The sequence below is a fragment of the Mustela putorius genome, unplaced genomic scaffold, assembly GCF_011764305.1.
Source record: "Mustela putorius furo isolate JIRA1106 unplaced genomic scaffold, ASM1176430v1.1 tig00003854_pilon_pilon_pilon, whole genome shotgun sequence".
Lineage (NCBI taxonomy): Eukaryota > Metazoa > Chordata > Mammalia > Carnivora > Mustelidae > Mustela > Mustela putorius.
In genome coordinates this window covers 7,435,788-7,452,880 of record NW_025422006.1, presented here as the reverse complement: position 1 = coordinate 7,452,880, position 17,093 = coordinate 7,435,788, and the positions used below count along the sequence as shown (strand labels likewise).

Below are 17,093 nucleotides of genomic sequence, written 5' to 3'. Positions count from 1 at the left end.
GGCTCGATCCCAGGACCCTGGGATCTTGACCTGAGCCAAAGCCAGACTGAGCCACCCAGGTGCCCCCTACACCTCCCCCCCCCCCCCTTTTAAAGTGCTCTGGCTGAGTGTGGAGCAGAGGTGGAATGAGAGTGGCCTAGCCTGACTTGGGAGGGGAGGGGGCAGTCCTCAGCTTAATTTCATCCTGTTCCAGCGGGTCTCTAAAGACACTTGGCAGATCTCCTTGAACGGTGCATGTTTGGAGGTTTGCCTGTTATGGCACAACATCTGCAGCTCTGGAGTCTTGAGAGCGCGTCAGAATTCGAGGAGGTGGAGGAGTGCGGGGGAACCCAGGCCTCCTGGCTGCTGGAGCGGTTCTCTAAGGCTGGAGAGGCTCAAAGACCCGCGGTTTCCCTTCTTTCGGGAGCCTCAGTCCCAGGAGCGGCTCTGATTGGCTCTGCCGGGCTCATAGGCCCGCCCCTTGGAGCAGACGCTGTTGCTAAGGGGATGGGGCAAGCTGATTGGTCAGGCCCCGGGGCGAGGGCGTATTAGGCGACCGAGCCGGTGGGAAGGTTTGCCGGGGAGCGAGGACACCAGTGCTAGGCCACTCCCCAGTAGATGCTAAAAACTTAAGTCTCCAACTTCTCACCCATCCTTGCCTGGCCTTGGGCTTCAGCTTCTAACACTTCGATCTGGGGAAAAGCAAGTCCGTTCTATTTGCTTCGGTTGATGGATAAGAGACATTTCCCAGGATGTTCCTCTCTACAGTTGCCAAGGGCACGTTTTTCTCTAATGAGGGGTGAGAAATAGCAGTCTGTCCCGGGAGGCTGGTTATGGGACCAGGATCTGAATCCAGGCTCTGGCATGCCATCCAATACAGGACTTTGGAGCTTAAAAGAGATTAAGTTCATAAACTAGCCAACAAATGAATTGATCAATCATTCCAAAATGTTTCTGACAATAAATAGGAAACCTGTAAATTATTTAAACAATGCGCTGATTATTGAGACTTTCAGTAGCAAGAAAAAAAGGAGGTTTGGATTTATATGCTAAGAAAGGCTCCCTGAAGGGCCCTTTGGGGCCGAGTATGATTGGGTTTGATCCCTGAGCTGGTGGAGGAAGAAAGGCTCTGGCGGAGACCTGTCACTGTACAAACAACGGTTAGTGGAGACTGGTTGAGAGAACAAGAGGAGGGAAGCGTGTCACATATCTGAAGTATCACTTTAGAAAGTCATTCTTGTTGAATTAGCTTTAATACACCAACAGCCTTAAGGAAGCAGCCTGATGCGGTAGGAACATGTGGATATTGTGGACTGAGATCTATTGCAAGGCAAAGTCATTAATGTAATTAAACATAATCCTCTTACAATATATGTGCTGAGCACGTGTTAAAGATTAAATAATTGGAGAAGGGTGATGGATGGAATTGTCCTCTTCCAAAATTCATATGATGCCGTTCTAACCTCAAGTACTTCAGAATGCGGCTCTCTTTGGAGAAGAACTTTTCAAGGAGCCCCTGTGTGGCTATTTTTTATGGTCACCTTAGAGAGTTAGGGAACCAGCAGGAAGGCACAGCTGGCTTAAAGAGGGTGAAAGACTGACCTGGAGTTAGGCACACACTGAGTGTCTTTTTGTTGCGTACAACTCCAGCCTCTGGGTTCCTTTCCTAGACAAGAACCATTTGCACCTTACCAGTTTTCTACAAGGTTGCATTTTTGAGATTGAATTTAATAGCAAATAATAAGACAAATGTGGTCACTGTGTTGGGGTCCGTTATCAAAGGAACGAGACTGAGACAAAGTGAAAGTTATGCAAAGCTTTATTCTAGGCCAAGCATTAGACGTTAGACTGACCGGCCAGGGCCGCCTCGGAAGAGAGAAACCCCATCCTGATCTCACAGGCTGGTTTTATAGGGCATAACCGCAGACCCAAGGTACGTGGCTTCTATTGTTAAGGCGTTTACTCCCGGAATCGATACCGGGAACTGATACCAGGAACTACTGGGGCTGGGGCGTTTATTCCCAGAATGAAGTCCATAGATGTAAACAACAATAGGGTTACCTAGGCAAAATGGAGTCGCTCTGGCTAAGCAGGCCCTAATAGTTAAAGAGGTTTTAACATTAAATCGGCCCTAACAACTGTCTTAGAGCAGGGTTCCTCAACGGCAGCGCTGCTGACAGTTCTTTGCTGTGAGGGCTGTACTGTGCATTCGGGATCCGCGGCACCCCTGGCCTCTACCCACTAGATGGCAGTAGTATCTGCTTCCCCATCCAGTTGTGACGGAACTTTCCAGACATTGCCAAATAGAGGGAGGCAAGACTATCTATCCCCCATTGAGAACCACTGTGCCAGTGTTCCTTTGAATTAAAGACCCAAAGCCTTACTTTTGCCTTACTTGTGTGTGTTAGATAAAATGTTAACAGTGTTCAGATCCCTGCTCTGCCCCTGGCTGCGAGTCCTTGGTCTAGTTGTTAACCTTTCTGAGTTTGTTTCTTCTATAAAACCTAGTGAACACACCTCTACCACGGAGGTTTGTGCAAGGATTAAGTGAAAGCGTATGTGCCAGGCATGGACATTAGCAAACTCCAGCCACACACTTGGCCTCACGCTTGGCCATGCGGCTTTAAGTAGCATGTTCATGGGGCACGTGCATGGCTCATTCGGTTAAGCATCTGCCTTTGGCTCAGGGGTCCTGGGAGCAAGTCCTGTGTTGAGCTCACTGCTCAGCGGGAATCTGCTTCCTCTTTCCCCCCTGCCCCTCCCCAACCCTGTTCATGCTCTCTTTCTCTCAAATAAATAAATGAAATCTTAGAAAGAAAAAAAAAAAAGGCATGTTCCTATGCCTGTGGCCCCCAAGGGCAGAAAGCACCGCTGGGACACTTGGGCTGGCATTGGTCTATGCCTGAGGGGCCTGTAGGATCACCAAGAAGTCGGGTCCCTGCAGCTGAACTGGGCACCTCCCATCAGCACTGGGGCAGGACAGAGGAGTGGAGGGTCTTGATAAGAGTTAGGGGAACAGGAAGGGGCTACACTTTCTTCATCCTTGGCCATCAGGGTATGCCATCTCCTTTCCTTCCGCCTAATGGAGTTGTCGCCTGCTCTGCAGCTTTCTGCAGGACAGGGGGCTCTCCTTGCTCTCTCTTAGCCTTGGGCAACCAAGAGAGCCTGAGAATGTATATAGGGTCAGGACTTCCAGGTGAGAGTAATGGGCATCTTTGTTGCTATCCTTCTACCTCTGTTCTTCAGAGGCAAGCTTGTTCATGAACTGAATTTAATGTATATGTGTACTGGGAAGCTATTTTCTGAAGTAGGAGTGGAGGGGAAAGGAGCTTTTATGGTCCCAACCCCTCTCCTTGAAGGCGCGATTAATTGGGAAACTAACCCAGATCCCTCCATGGGTGGCCGAGCCCTGCCTTAGGTCCTGGGACTCCCAGAAGGGGTTATACTGGGGTTTCCATTTTTTTTTTTAATTTAAATTTTTTTCCATTTTTTTTTAAAAGCTGCTACATATGTGGTTATTTATTTATTTATTTATGAGAGAGAGAGAGAGTGTGTGCGTGAGCAGGGAGGAGGGGCAGAGGGAGAGGGAGAGAATCTTAAGGGGTCTCCGTGCTCCTTGCAGAGCTGGACCCGGGCTGGATCTCACAACCCTGACGTCATGACCTGAGCTGAAACCAAGAGTCGATCCTTCAACCAACTGAGCCTCCCCGTCAAATTTATTTTTGACGGGGAGGTTGTGGTGGGGGGAGGCGGTTCAGCACAGAGCTGGTTCAGCCCAAGGTGGGGTCGACTGCTCCTCATTCCCTGCTTGTGAAATAGCAACTGAGCCGCGGCCTGGCCTTGAGGCTCTGGCCTGGACTTGCCAGGGAAAGAGTGAAAGGAAACTGCCACCCCCTCAACCCCCAACAAAGAATCGCATCAGAGATTTGCTGGTACTTTCCGGGCAGCCTCCACAGCTCCCAGCAGTGCCCGGCTTGCCTGCGTGAGAGCCATGAGAACTGCTGTGAGTTATTACTTCCACGAAGCTCCATGAACTCCGTGGAAATTAGTGAGCTGAATTTAGTTAGTGAGCTCGTCTGTGTGGACTGTGACTTGTGGGTAGTGCCCAGGGCTGCACCGTGCAGCAGGGAGACCCTGGGCAGGGGTAGTGGGGAGGCTTGGGGCAGGGGCAGGGCGACCCGCTCCAGCCGCACCCGCCACCTCTGCGGACCCTGAGCAACAAGACCCTTCCTCTCCCTGGATTTCAGTTCCCTCATAAACAAAATGGCGGATAAACATGGTGCCCCGTGTCCTCGGAGACCAGGAAATGCAAGAACGTTTAAAGACTAGCAGCGGTGCTTATGAGCCAGGCTCTTTGTGGGAACTCTGGAGAGTTTCTTGTAGACGTAGTGCAACTGAGTGGCTCATTTTCCTCCCATTTAACAAATATTTCCTGAAGCCCTACTGGGTGCCAGGTACTGCTCTAGGTGCTGATGAGACAACCGTGAACTCAACGGGCAGAAGTCCTCTCCTTCTTACGTTCGGTGGTGGGGAGGCGGAGGGGCAACCAAAAAAGTGAGTGAAGCAATGTTAGTTGGTGAGAGGTGGTACAGGAAAGACCAGAGTGAGGAACAGGGAGGGGCATGTGGCAGCCAGTCCCACGTGGCCCCTACCCTTGGTATCCGCACCCTCGCCTAGTCTCTTCCCACTCCATCCCAGGCTTGGTCTGCGTGACCAGTAGAAGGTGGCAGAAGTGACGGTATGTCACATCTGACCTTCCGTCTTAGGAGACCAGCTTCCTTCTTGGGCTCTCAGAGCACTCACTTGGGGGGACGCTGGTTACCATGCTCTGTGGACCCTCGGGCAGCCTGTGGAGAGGCCCCCGTGGATAGGAACTGAGGTACCCATCAAAAGCCAGTGAGAGGGACACCTGGCGGGGTGCTCAGTCAGTTAAACGTCTGCCTTCGGCTCAGGTCATGATCTCAGGGTCCTGGAACGGAGTCCCGCATCGGGCTCCTTGCTCAGTGGGGACTCTGCTTCTCCCTCTCTCTGCTCTGTTGCCCTCCTCTGCTTGTGCTCTCTCTCTCTCTGACAAACAAATAAATACAAGCTTAAAAATAAAACAAAAAGCCAGTGAGGAAACGAAGCTTGCCAACAGACTATAACGTCACAAGAGACTCTGAGCCAGAACCTTGGAGAAAGCCTTCTCTTCCGTGCTGTAGAGGATGTGGGTGGATGGTGCCCTCCACTGCAACTGTCCTTTCTAGGCAGTGGGCTAAGTGCTTTGTGGATGCTATCTCATTTAATCCTCCTCTAACTGCCATATTGGGGGTACCAATGCTGATTCCATTTTCCACAGCAAGGCTCATTTGCCCATAACTCATTTGCCCAAATCCTCTAGCTAGAAAGTGCCTGAGCTGGGACTCCCACTTGAGTCTTCCCACAGTCATGCTCTTCTACCTTTTGTCTGCTCTTTCCACACCAGGCTTTGGACCTCACACTAATAGCCTCTCCCTTCCTCCAGTTCTCTCTTGTTCCCCAAGTCATTCCTAAGTGTTGACATTCATGGAGCTCTTTGGCCCCAGGCCACGGTCCTCCCTCTCTTTCAGTGTCAGATGGTGGTTCCAGGGTTCAGAGGAGGGTCTGTCTCTCAACCACATGCCCCAGTTGCATAGTTCCAGAATCTTCTTTCTGCTGACCTTCTCACACAGCTTCAGCAAGCTGTTCCCACGCCGGGTTGTTTATTTGCTGTCAGAACCATTCTGCATTCCTACCTCTTTTTCTCCATCTGATGGGAGAGCTGATGCCTGCAAAGCACATTTCCCAAACTGCCCGGTCACTTAGCGTTGTAGGAAGTTCAGCCAAGGAGAGGCACTTGGTAGGAGATTAGAATGTGCCTCCTCACCTCCCTGCAAGCAGCGCTTCTCATAGTGACTGGGCTCCCTCTGCGACTTCACCTCCTGCGGTGCAGGCCACCCTGGCTTCAGCCTGGGCTCCTGGGCCCCGGCAGCACGCTTTCTCCCTTGGTTCCTCCAGCTGTACTTGTGGCCACACAAGCTTCCTGCATTTCCCAATCTTGAGCTTGTCCCATTTCTCCCTAGCTCTTTTAGCTTCCCTTTGATGTGAGCCCCCAGATTAAATTTCCTCTATGAATTGCTTGAGCTAGGTTTTCGCTTTCAGGTGGGATCCCAAGTGATACCAGGTGGGAAACCCTGGACTTTACCGTCATCTTAAACGGGTCTTCCTCAGATCTCTTTAACTACAGGATCCCACTCTCTGATGAGAATCTGCAGTTCTTCTATGACACTCAGGTTCTCTCTTTCAGTTCAGTGTTTGCCTCATGTATCCCTGTAACCATCTGTCCATCTGTCCGTCCATCTGTCCATCTGTCCATCATTATTCATTGTGCTGTGCTTGCTGATGATACAGTGATGACCAAGATTGAAAACGAACACATTTTCATGCAGCTCATGCAGAAGAGAGAATGTTTTTTTGTGGTGAGAACATTCAACGTGGGATCTAGCCTCTTGACAAATGTTAAGTGCACAGTAGTACAGTGTCGTCACCTACAGGCACCACGTCGTGCAGCAGGTTTCTAGAACTTTTACTCCTGCGTAATTGACACCATATGCCTATGGCACAGCAGCTCCCTCTTCCTCGCTCCCCTAGCTCCTGGCAACCATTCTATTCCTTATTTCCATGAGTTTGAGTATTTTAGATACCTCACATAAGTGGGATCTTGCACTGAGGCTGGTTTTGTTTCGCTTAGCATAATGCATCCATGTTGTCCCATATGGCCGGATTTCTTTCTTTCTAAAAGCTGAATAGAATTCCATTGTTCGTATATACTACATTTTCTTTCCACTTATCCATCGATGGAGGCTTAGGCTGTTTCCATATCTTGGCTGTTGTGAAGTACAGATATCTCTTCAAGATCCAAATTTCAAGTTTTTTTAAAAAAAGATTTTATTTATTTAAAGTAATATTTACACCCAACATGGGGCTTGAATCCATAACCCCAAGAATAAGAGTCACATGCTCTACCAACTGCCAGGCACCTCTCAGGTTTTTTTTATTGTCGTTGTTTTGTTTTGATATGTATCCAGAAGTGGACTGACTGGGTCATGTAATTCCCCAAAATTCCGTTTTTAATTTTTTGAGGAATCTCTATGCTGTTTTTCATAGAGACCGCATCAGTTTATAGTATCACCAACAGTTCAAGAAGGGCTCCCTTTTCTCTATATTTTGCTTAATGTGGTTTTGATTGGCATTTTTCTGATTAGTGATATCGAGCATCTTTTCATTTATCTGTTAGCCATCTGTATATCTTCTTTGGAGAAATTCCTATTCCCATCCTTTGTCTGTTTCTTAATTGGGTTACTTTTTTTTCCCCAAGATTTTATTTATTTATTATTTTTTAAGATTTTTATTTATTTTACAGAGAGCGATCACAAGTAGGCAGAGAGGCAGGCAGAGAGAGAGAGGGGGGAGGAAGCAGGCTCCCCGCTGAGCAGAGAGCCCGATGCGGGACTCGATCCCAGGACCCTGAGATCATGACCCGAGCCGAAGGCAGCGGCTTAACCCACTGAGCCACTCAGGCGCCCCCCAAGATTTTATTTTTAAGTAATCTCTATACCCAGTGTGGGGCTCAAACTCACAACCCAGAGTTCCAGTCACAGGCTCTTCCCGTTGAGCCAGCCAGGCATCCTGTTGGTTTTGTTTTTGTTTTTCCTTTTTTCTGCTAGTGAGTTCTAGGAGTCTCTTATATAGTTCAGGAATTAACCCCTTAGCAGACATATATGGTTTGCCAACATCTTCTCCCCTTCCGGGGGTGTTGCCTTTTCACTCCGTTGATGGTTTTCTTTGCTGTGTGGAAGCTTTTTAGTTTGATGTAGTCACACTTAACTAATTTTGCTGTTGTTGCTAATGCTTTTTGGTGTCATATTCAAGAAAACATTGTCGAGACAAATGTCATAAAGCTTTCCTCCTCTTTCTTGGAGTTTTAGTTTTAGGTCTTAACATTTAAGTCTTTAATCCATTTTGAGTTGACTTTGGGGAGGAGAGGGGTAAGATAAAAGTATCTACAAAAGCCACATAAGTGCAGGGTGGCTCTGTGGCTCTGTGGTTAAGTGTCTGCCTTCGGCTCGGGTCATGATCCCAGGGTCCTGAGATCGAGCCCTGCATTGGGCTCTCTGTTTGGCGGGAAGCCTGCTTCCCCCTCTCCCACTCCCCCTGGTCGTATTCTCTCTCTCACTGCCTCTCTCTTTGTGTCAGATAAATAAATAAAATCTTTTTTAAAAAGCCACATAAGTGCTGTAATAGGGTACTTATAGGGTTTTGTAGGAGCACATGGCAGTGTCTCAGCCCTCCCAGAGGGTTTGATGAGGGCCTGAGTCCTTGAGGCCTGAGCCCTGAGGAGCTGGTCAGACAGAAGAGGGCAAGAAGGAAAGAGAAGAGCGGCCTGAGAGGACAGTCTGCACAGAGCCAGAGTCAGATGAGGAGAGTACCCGTGCTGGGCAGGCTTGAAAGGGAGATTCTCAAATAGAAACGTGGCTATATTGGCCCCCACCTGCCTGTGGAGCAACGCCGCCCTCCACACCCACAGTTCGAATCTCTCCCTTCCTGTCCTGCTCTCCTGGCTCCGGGGGCACTTCTGGACCCCACAGGACAGCTCCCTGTTAATCGGTCTCCCTTGTAATGGATACAAACGTCCCCAAACGTCCTGCACTTCCTTACTTCTAGAATTCCCTCTCTGGAGTCATAGTGAATCCTATTTTTCTTGCCTTTTTAATGTAGCTTTCTTTTGTTTTGAAGAGCTGTCTAATGATTCAGGTCCTTGGAGCTGGGACCTCTCACTTAGCCCTTTGGCATACAGGCTGTGCAGTGTCTCGGGGCGCTCCTGTTGGGAAAACAGAGGGGGGCTGGCGGGTGCCAGAACGGGCGGGCGGAGGCCCTTGGGAACGCCTCCTGGGCCTCCTGAGCCGCCTTTCCCCTCGGCTTCTGCTGGAGTCCTGGGGATAAGGACTGTTTGGCCTCTGCTGACACTGATACAAGAAGACCCACAGCACAAGCTGGACGATAAGCAGCACGGCTTGTTGGCCCTGTGCCCTGGTGACCGCGGGGAGGGCGGGAGGACTGGGGAGCGCCGAGAAAATGCTGGGAATGAGGTGTGGCTGCAACCCAGAGCAGCTGAACAGAGTCCGGTGGGAGCGCAGGCCGACTGTGGACCGATCTTCCCACAGAACACTGAAATCTGGATGGTTGCGGTACATGCAACTGACTAATTTTTAATTTTTAGAAAAACATTTTAAATTTAATTTTCTTTAAAAAAATATTTTATTTATTTATGGGGGGGGCACGAGGCGGGGCAGTGGCAGAGGGGGAAGCAGGCTCCCTGCTGAGCAAGGAGCCCCAGGTAGGGCTCCCTCCCAGGACCCTGAAATCATGACCCAAGCCAAAGGCAGACGCTTTACCAGCCGAGCCACCCAGGCATCCCCTAAATTTTAAATTTAAATATACTGTACAGGCCATTGTAACACAGATGAAGCTCGATGTTTATAGGCTTATTCAGGGGTTCTTAACCATGGCTGCACATTACCATCACCTGAGGAGTTGTTTTTTCTTTTTAAAAAGATTTTATTTGTTTGAGAGAGCAAGGGCATGAGAGAGCAGGAGCGGTGGGGGAAGTTCAGAGGGAGAGGGAGAAGCAGGCTCCCTGCTGAGCAGGGGCTCCATTCCAAGGCCCTGGGATGATGACCTGAGCTAAATGCAGCCCTTTCACTGACTGAGCCACGCTTTCTCCCCCCCCCCCCCTCGCCTCAGGCCAATTAAATCAGAATGGGGGTGGCACGATGAGTCATCAAGTTTTTCTACTGTCCCAGCTGATTCCGATGTACAGTTAAGGCTGAGGCTGAGAGCCTCGGGGTTTGACGTGTTTGTGGGCTTCCTCGCATGTGACCTCTGATGTTTACAGCATAGTTCGGCAGAGGATGGGGGAAGGCCCTGTGCCACCTGCAGCCTTTTCTAGCGGTCACTGACAGGTGCGCTGCATCACCAGCGATCCAGTGCCCGGACGGGACCTCTGAAGACAAACAGGAGGGGCTCTTCTGTTCTCGTTCTCTTGAGGACCCCCCACTCTTTGTCACGAAGTGTGGACCCTTATGGATATGGCAGAAGAGGTCCCTGAGAAACTCATAGGTTGTTTCACCTTAAGTGGTTGCAAAAGCATCCTTCATCGCTCACAGGTCTGGATCTAGCGTCTTGTCCTGGGTACAGCTTCTCACTGGGTACCTAGCTCCATTGTCTCTGTGTTACAAGGACTAGGCGTCGTGTGCGTGCCGTCACTGTGAACCGTGCAAACAATGCCGGTCGGTAGGTAGGCATGAGGAATTCCCTTCAAGGTCTGGGAAGGACCGGATACGGCACAGCTCCCCAGATTCAACCACGGTGGGCCGGTGGCAGTGTCTCACACGCCTTCCCCTTCCTCAAACGGTGGTGTTTCCCACAGTCCTATCCTTGACTGTTGTCTTCTTAGATCCCATGCTCGGGCTATGCTCCCACCTCTTAACTCTGTGCCATCAATTCTTCTTCTCTGCTGAGTTCCAAATACAGCTTGCCAACAGTCTATTAGACATTTTCTCCTGAATGCCCTATAGGAAACATGGACTTACTGTGATCCATCCTGAATTCATGATTTCAATGAATTTGTTACTGTCTACCTCCATGTGCTTTTCTTTTCTCTCTCTCTCTCTCTCTCTTTTTTTAAGGAATTTACTGGAAGGACACATAAAGGAAGACTTGAGAAAACAGTGCGAAGGACAGGTGCCAAAGAAACTTGATTACCAGCCCCCAGAGGCACGTGGGCAGCCTTTGAAGATGCTGTCCTCGGCTGACTCACTTGCAGATGCCTCCAGCCCCCACGTGTTTCTGCTCTAAATTCAAACTTCTGAGAGAGAGAAACTGATTGGCCTGTCTTGGGTCACGGGCCTACCCCTGACTTGACTCAGGGGGTTGGATCCGGTGATTGGAAAGCCTGTCGGAATCAGATGAGTTAGGATCAGTCCTGCAGAGTGCTGTTAGCAGGAGGAAGCAGACAGCTTGCAAAACAGGGAGGAAAGATTTTACAAAAATTCTCCCCATTTTATTTTTTTAAATAATATTTTATTTATTTATTTGACAGAGATCACAAGTAGGCAGAGAGGCAGGCAGAGAGAGAAGGGGAAGCAGGCTCCCCGCTGAGCAGAGAGCCTGATGCGGGGCTCAATCCCAAGACCCCGAGATTACGACCTGAGCTGAAGGCAGAGGCCCAACCCACTGAGCCACCCAGGTGCCCCCATTTTATTGTTTTAAACATTATACAAGTTACACATAAGTAAATGCACTTGTGAAAAGCCAAAGAAGGAAGACTAGAGAAGAACTCTCCATCCTGCTCTCGTCCTCAGAGGTAAGTTCTACCAAGTTATGGTCGATTTTTACAGGTCGTTTTTTCTGCTTTTTGATATCTATGTAAATATGTGTGTAAAATATGTATATATACATGAATGTAACTGTTCCTTTGCATATTACTATGACCTACTGCCTTCATGGAATTGACAGGTTTTCCCATTTCAAAACTCATAGTCGTACCTCGTTTTTATTTTCGTAAGTGAAGTAACTCATGGTCAACACTCATTTAAGCAGTGCAGAAGTTTGTAAAATGAAAAGTAAAGATTTCCCTTCCTCCAGTCCACATTTCCCTGCAATTCTAGAGCTCTTCCCTAGAGGGAACCACTGTTAACATTTTCTTATTTATCAGAAGAAATACTTCCAGGTGACCAAATGGGGCTATTTCTAGGAGTGTTGATTTGCTGTATCCTCACATCACCATGCTGACTGTCGTGTTTTTATAAATGTAACAAAAAATGTTTTACAAATGTAACAAAAAACCCCATTTTTATAAATGTAACAAAATCATGGGTACCAATGGATGGGTGACCCCTAAGATTTCTAAGAACCGTAGTACTTATTATTATTTTTTTTGGAGGGTGAGCACATGGCTGTGGGGGTTGGGGTGGCGGTGCAGGAAGAGGGGCAGAGGGAGAGAGAATCCCAAGCAGACTCCCCGCTCAGCACAGAGCTTGGCACAGGGCTCAGTCTCAAGACCCTGAGATCATGACCTGAGCCGAAATCTAGAGTCAGATGCTTGCCTGACTGAGTCGCCCAAGTGGCCCCCCAAAATGTAGTACTTTATAAGTGACTGTCCATAAACTCTCTACCTTCTAAACTTCCTCCCGTCATAGAATTTTTTCATCTTTCATATAAGAGGCCATGCCAGTGTTTAAGTCCATAATTTATAGATAACCTTGTTGCTTTTACATCGGACATGGAAACCCGGTGTTCAAAGCTGTTCTACACTGCCCTGCTACTAGGAGGAAAATAAACTGGAAGGGGGGGCTTGTCAAAAATCCAGTTACGATAAGCCTCTCTTTCGGGACCACAGGGTGCAATGTTACATAAATAACTCCTGCGGAGATAGACATTTGCAGTTCTTGTTTGACTTCTGGGGAAGTTCTTTCCATTGTTTGCATAAAGTATCTTGCAGATAGAGATGAAGTTAGAATTGAATGACACAAGCCTTCTTGTACTGTTAGCCATTGGGAACAGCTATTCAAGTGGTCAAAACGGGAATGAACTGCTGTGACTGCCAGTGCATTTTCAGGCAGAGGGATCCTCTTGGTGGCCTTCTCGGGGGTACACAGGAAACAGGGCTGGCTCTCACCTGCCCGTTGGGCTCCGTAGCCAAGCTCCCAGCAGGACGTGGTGGACACACAGTTTCCTGACGTTCTCATCTTTTCCAATCAGAAGAAAGGGCTTATGCGGATGCAAAGGGATCTCCCTGCCCTTGGTCATGCTAAGGACTCCCCTGCTTGGCCAGAAGAAGAAAAAAAACAGAATAAAAAATGGAGGTAGAGCGTGGTTATTCTGTGCTGGTTCTGGGACTGTGAAATACTGATGTTCTGACCTCTTCTGGAGATGTTCCTGGTGTGCAACCTGTGCTTGGTCTAGAGCCCGTGTTTTTCTAATTGAAGTTTAGTGACTTGTCACATGAATTCATGGAATGACACATGACCGCTTTGAACTGTCCTACTCTGAAGGCATGGGGCGTACATTTTAAGGGTAATCGAGCATTGACTGCTCTTCATGTATCTGTTCCATTGAATAATCTAGAGCTAAGTCAGAAGTGGGTAGAATTTCAGCTGATTTCCTGTGACAAAAGTGGAAATAATCTAAGATCATTCTATGGAGGACACAACTAGGCCTTGCACATGGTACATAATTGCTTCATCAACTTTTGATGAAGGACCAATTTACATTTACAGGAGACACCTGCCTGGAGTCAGGCAATCCAGAATTCCTCGCCGTTTGGTTCGGCTCCAGTCTCTGTGGCTGGGGGAATGGGTGTCGTGTTCGCGTGTGATAGCTAAAAGGGACAGAGCCAGGGCGGGTGAACAAAGCTGTGGACTTGCGGAACTGTCAGACTCAAAGGACAAGATGAAGAGAAAGTGCGAGGAGAAATGTGCACGGCTGTGGCTAGGCGTTTGTGATATGGAACCGTTTGTTGTGGGGCATCCGCTGGTAAGGGCAGTTTGGAACTCTGTATGATGTGGTGGCCTTGGGGAGTGAGGATGGGCCCATCCTTCACACCCTCTGCCTTCCCGTACAGCCCTATGGTATGTTTTAAAATAACTGATAGAACAAATAGAAAATCATTAAGAATATAGAAGACCTGCACAAGACTTATAAACAACTACCCTAGCTGACATTCATAGAACATTCTACCCAACAGAAACACATTCTTTTTGAGAGCGTGTGGAACGTCTACCGAGGTAGATTATATTCGGGGCCATAAAACAATAAATTTAAAGGGATTTGTCATAAAAAGTATATTCTCTGATCATAGTGGAATTAAAAGAGAACTTAAGAACAGGAACATTATTTATCTTTTAAGTGTTCCATTTGATGAAATTTGAAAAGTGTATACAGGTGCATAACGAACATCACAAAGAGTATTTGCATCGCCACAGAAGTTTCCTCGTGCCCCTTTTGTAGTAAATCCCCTTGTAGGGATTTTGTAGTAAATCCAATTCCTGTCAGCACTGATCTAATTTTGTCCAAGAACAGGAAAATTCTTAGTTATCAAAAATTTGCAAACTTCATACAACACTTTTATTTTTTTTAAAGATTTTATTTATTTATTTGACAGAGAGAGAGACAGAGATCACATGGAGGCAGAGAGGCAGGCAGAGAGGAAGGGAAGCAGGCTCCCTGCTGAGCAGAGAGCACCATGTGGGGCTCGATCCCAGGACCCTGAGATCATGACCTGAGCCGAAGGCAGAGGCTTTAACCCACTGAGCCACCCAGGTGCCCCTTCATACAACACTTTTAACTGGCCCGTGGATCAAAGAAGAAATCCTAAGGGAACTCAGAAAATATCTCGAACAGAAAGAAAATGAAAGCCTAACCTACCAAAATTTGTGGTTGCCACAAAAATCATACTTAGGAGGACACTTACTGCCCTGCATGCCTGTATTTGAAGAGAAGGAAGACGTAGAATCCGTGGCCTTAGTTTCCACCTTGAGAATGGAAAAGGAGAGCACATTAAACCCAAAGTAAGCAGAAGAAGGGAAACACATGTTTTTTATGTTCGTAAAAATTGAGATATAGTTGACACAGAATGTGTTTGAGGCATATGGGATAATTATTTGATACAGGTAGATATTGAGAAATGATTACCACTATTTAGTAACATCCGTCCCCTCAAAGAGTTCGTGTTTATTTTCTTGTGATTAGAACTTTTAAGATGTTCTAAGATGTTAAGATGTTTTAAGATGCTCTCGTAGTGTCTTCCAAACCCCCAAAAGGGTCTTGCTAACCGTGGTCACTGCGGTATTTATCTTCTAACTGGAACCCCTTCCCAGCCTTTGGTAACCACCAATCTGTTCTCTGTATCTGTGAATTAGATTGTTTTTAGACCATGTAGAGGTGATCCCACACAGTGTTTGTCTATGTCTGACTTCTTTGACTTAACATAATGCTCTCTTGAGTTTCGTCAATGTTGTTGCAAATGGTAGGATTTCCTTTCCATGGCTGAATAATACTTGTGTGTGTGGGGGGGAGGGTACATATATATCACATTTGCTTTATTCAGCGTCCATCAACGGATAGGTTGTTTCCATGTCTTATGTACTGTAAAGAATGCGGCAATGAATGTGGAAGTACAGCTAAGTTTTTGAAATAGTGGTTTTATTTCCTTTGGGTAAATACTCCAAAATAGACTTGCTGAGTCATAGGTTGGACCATTTCTGATTTTTTTTTTTAAAGATTTTATTTATTCGATAGACAGATCACAAGTAGGCAGAGAGGCAGGCAGAGAGAGAGGGGGAAGCAGGCTCCCTGCTGAGCAGAGAACCCGATGTGGGGCTCAATCCCAGGACCCTGAGATCATGACCTGAGCCACCCAGGCACCCCCCATTTCTGATTTTTTGAAGACCCTCCTTTCTCTTCTTCATTGTGGCTGCACCAGTTGACGTTTCCGCCACCACTGCACAGATGTCCCCTTTCCTCCCCGCCTTCACCTATGGTTAGAAGAACTGTGTTTTACTCCGATCACATTTTTATGTAAAACTGATGTATTTCAGGTTATCTTTTGAAATTGCATATAATGCATTTTGTTAAGGTGCAAAATAATGATTATTGATCTAATCAGTTCTATGAAATGTCCTGAGTCTTTACTATGCCACTGTACCAGTATTTTTCTTCTTTTCAATGGAAAATTTGACATTTATTTATTTTATTTTATTTTTTAAAAAAGATTTTATTTATTTATTTGACCGAGAAGGACAGCAAGAGCAGGAACACAGCAGGGGGATTGGGAGAGGGAAAGCAGGCTTCCCGCCGAGCAGGGAGCCTGATGCAGGGCTCAATCCCAGGACCCTGGGATCATGACCTGAGCCAAAGGCAGATGCTTAATGACTGAGCCACTCAGGCGCCCCCAAATTTGCGGCCATTCCATTTAACATTGAATAAGTTTAAGGTGTGCTTTTTGTCCTGTTATTTTGATACATCTATATGGTTATTGTTATATTTATCACATCACATATTTATGGTACAATATTGTTTAATATAGCATATATATATATAGCATATATAGCATAGCTATTTTACTACTCATTATAAGTTTGTAACCTTAAACACTATTAGTCTTATCCCCCATTCCCTGCAAATACCATCTTATTTATTTTTTAAAGATTTTATTTATTTGTCAGAGCACAAACAGAGGGAGTGGCAGGCAGAGGGGAAAGCAGGCTCCCCGCTGAGCAAAGAGGCTGATGCAGGACGTGACCCCAGGACCCTGGGATCATGACCTGAGCTAAAGGCAGACACTTAACCCACTAAGCCACCCAGGTGTCCTTCTTCTTCTTCTTTTTTAAGTTTGATTTTTTTAAAGACTCCGCATATAAGTAGTAGAGTATTTCTTTGTCTGGTATGATGTGCTCAGTGGGCCTCCATGTTGCACATGTCAGGATTTTGTTCATTCTCCTGACTGTGTAATATTCCACTGCATATATATGGCGCATCTCATTAACAGTCTATCAACAGATCAATGGGTTAGGTTGTTCCCCTATGTGGCTATTGTGAACAACGCTCCAGTAAACATGACAGTGCGTATATCTTTTTGATACCCTGTTTTCATTTTGTTTGCCCATATATCTAGAAGTGGGTTTGCTGGATCATACGGCGGTTGTATTTTTAATTTTTTTGGAGGAAACTTTGTACTATTTTTCCAAAGAAACTGAACCAATTTACATTCCCACCGACAGTGTACAAGCTTTCCCTTTTCTCCCCATACTCGCCAGCACCTGCTTTTTTGTCTTTTTGATGATAACCATTCTAACATGTGTGAGCTTATAGTTCCTTGTGGTTTGTGTTTGTGTTTCCCTTATAATGAGGGATGTTAAGCATCTTTTCTTGTGTCCATTGGCCATTTAGATGGCTTCTTTGAAAAAAAATCTCCATTTAATTTCTCTGCCCATTTTTAAGTTGAATTATTTGTCATTGATTTGTGCATTTTTTACCTTTTTTGGATAAATAACCCC

At 46.8% G+C, this 17,093-nt stretch overlaps 1 long non-coding RNA gene across 2 annotated transcripts in view; it reads left to right on the top strand.

Annotated features, from left to right (window-relative positions):
* LOC123387524 overlaps positions 1 to 17,093 on the top strand; it is a 97,880-nt gene that overhangs the window by 21,852 nt on the left and 58,935 nt on the right. The window contains exon 1 of one of the 2 annotated variants that reach the window (XR_006601968.1): positions 11,245 to 11,401. The exons of the other annotated variant lie outside the window; for it this stretch is intronic. This is a non-coding gene — a long non-coding RNA (uncharacterized LOC123387524). Of the gene's footprint in view, positions 1 to 11,244; positions 11,402 to 17,093 lie in introns of those variants that run through there. 2 annotated transcript variants of the gene reach the window in all.